The 2,868-nt window shown below is 42.1% G+C and overlaps 1 pseudogene; it reads left to right on the top strand.

Annotated features, from left to right (window-relative positions):
• Positions 1 to 2,455: 2,455 nt before the first annotated feature.
• LOC118852122 lies at positions 2,456 to 2,820 on the top strand (annotated as a pseudogene).
• The last annotated feature ends 48 nt before the right edge of the window (positions 2,821 to 2,868 follow it).

Raw genomic sequence — 2,868 nt, 5'->3', positions numbered from 1 at the left:
GATCATAGATTTAGAGTTTAAAGGGGACTTTGAAGTCACTCAGTCCAGCTTTCTCCTTTTACAGCTGATAAAACTCAGGCCCAAGAAAGGCTTAGTGACTTTCCTAATATCAAATGAGAAATAACTAGCAGAAGCAGGATTTGAACGTAGGTCTTGAGTCTAAATCCAATTCTCCATTTCACCACACTGCCAGGATCCTGGAATTTCCTGTTTTCTCCACATTTAGAGGAGGGTACCACTATAGGAAGATATTGAGGCATAGTGAATAGAGTTGGTCTCAGTCTCTGGACCCTGGTCTCAGGATGCCTCTGACATCCTAACTCTGTAACCTCAACAAGGCACTTAACCTTTCAGTGCCTTAGTAAACTCTCTAAGACTATACCTCGTGGAGAAGGTAGTGATGTGCCCTGGTGGAGGGTGTTTCCTCCTTTGGGAGGTGCCCCAGCCAACAAAATCATAGGTTCAGTAGCCATCCCTATATGAAGAGGGTAGGATCTTCTTACCCTTGGTAACAAGGATAAGGTGTACTCAGACTTGTGCTGGAGCCTGCTGGCAAATTGTTAACTTTTCGGTGTAAGCATTTAGACCTCGGAAATGGGCAAATCAGGGCTTGATTTATTGTTTATTGATTTTCTAGAGCAGTGGTGTGAAACTCAAACAGAAAAAGGGCTGCTAATCCATATATAAGGATCCCTTTGGGCAACATATTGACTTAGTTTTAAAATGTAATCTTATCTATATTTTATTGCATTCTTACTTATTTCGTTTAATACTTCCCAATTACATTTTAATCTGGTTCGGGCTACACTTGAGTGTTAATAGCAGTATGAGGCCTGCAGGCCATGAGTTTGACATCTCTGGTCTAAAGAAAGTGATGGAGAAAATATAAATAATTCAGATTAAACTGTAAAGCATGTCTAAGTGTATTCCCCTCCGCCAACATCCCAGTTGTTAAATATTTATCAGTACATTATTAGAGTTACCTTTAGCTTCAGCTGAGGCAAGTTCTCATTAGTGTCCATCACCTCCAACAACCTGACCAACTCTGGCCAAATTTGCCGGCTTTTTCCACCTTAGCAGAGAGACAAAGGTTGATTTTTTTTTCTGAATATGAGTTTAAGAGAAATAAAATATGTGTTTGGGGAGGGAGCTGGGGAATGGGAATAACGCACAAGGCAGCTATGACCACCACCCACAGTCATAATGTTGAATTTCCCCGAAAAACAATTGGGCTAAATTAAGTGCAACTCTACAAGCTCGGATCTGCCTAGCATTTTGCATCCCACGAAAGCCTCTCTTCGGTGTACATAATCTTAAAGACTTTGCCCGATCCCTTAGCCCATTGTATACGGACTACTAGAACTGGATAATGGCTCAAGTGCAGAAGATCTAAATTAAGATTCTGATGAGGCAGAAAAAGCTCAGAGTATATGAGATTATCAGAGGTTCAGAGTGGTCCTGTCTAGACAGAGGGTTAGGCTGAATCCAGAAGCTGAGCTATCCTTGCCTACTAATGCCAAGCCATGGGTAGTTTGACCACAGTCGGGGAGAGTAGCATTGGAGGCTGTAAGAGCCAACTTGAACTAAGAGCTCAGGATTAGAGATAAGGACCAGTAAGGATGGCAATACCATAGCTATGGAACTGACAGAAAGTAACATGCCAAGACCATGCAGACAACAACGAGGCTGTCTTATAAGGTTCCAGGAATGAGAAAGGATTGCAGATATAAAGAGAAGATAAACATTGATGGAAATGCATGTAATGGTTGAGGATACCCTCAACCTTTGATACTGTATACTACGTGTAAACTAGTTATTGGTTCTACCATACGCATCTTTAATATGGATGTCACGCACGATTCTTAGTATAATCTGCCACACGTATGCCACTCTGATACTATCTGTAGTATGGTATAGTACATTGCATGAATTATATGTATTTGGTCAGTCTACACAGTATGCAACTTGCACCTAAGTGGCACTCGGATAGAATACTGGTCCTAGAGTCAGGAAGACTTATCAAGACACTTACTAGTTGAATGGCCCTGGGCAAGTCAACTTAACCTCTGTCTGCCCCAGTGTCCTTATCTGTAAAATAGGGATATGATAGCGGCTATTCCCCAGGGTTGTCGTGAGGATCAAATATTTGCAAAATACCACAGTATCTGTCACACAGTAGGTGCTTAATAAATGTTTCGTTCTCTCCCGCATATGCTATTCCTACTTATACTGTTGGCAGCACACAATCCTAATGTGGAGAAGCATTAGGTATCCTCATGTGTAGTTTATTTAGGATAACTGCCTATTACTATGCTACATTCTAGCAAATGTTTATGAAGCATCTATCAGCTGTACTTGTGTGTCCTGTATAATTTGCAGGGACGGTTTTTGTTTTCAAAATGTGCAACAGGGTCTTTCCCCTCGGAGGCGGTGGCGGTGTGTGTGATTGGCGATCATGGCAAAAATCAAGGCCAGAGATCTTCGTGGGAAGAAGGAGGAGCTCCTCAAACAGTTGGATGATTTAAAGGTGGAACTTTCCCAGTTGAGAGTGGCCAAGGTCACTGGAGGAGCTGCATCCAAGCTATCTAAGATCCGAGTTGTCCGAAAATCTATTGCCCGAGTCCTGTCATCAACCAGACACAGAAAGAGAACCTCAGGAAATTCTATAAGGGCAAGAAATACAAGCCTCTGGACCTTAGGCCCAAGAAGACCCGTGCCATGCACCGCAGGCTTAATAAGCACGAGGAAAGCCTGAAGACCAAAAAACAGCAGAGGAAGGAACGCCTGTACCCCCTTCGGAAATTTGCTGTTAAGGCATGATTTATTAAGGTGCTCAATAAAAAGACAAATTATTATAAAAAAAAAATG

The sequence above is a fragment of the Trichosurus vulpecula genome, chromosome 5, assembly GCF_011100635.1.
Source record: "Trichosurus vulpecula isolate mTriVul1 chromosome 5, mTriVul1.pri, whole genome shotgun sequence".
Classification (NCBI taxonomy): domain Eukaryota; kingdom Metazoa; phylum Chordata; class Mammalia; order Diprotodontia; family Phalangeridae; genus Trichosurus; species Trichosurus vulpecula.
This window is presented reverse-complemented; position numbering and strand designations above follow the sequence as displayed.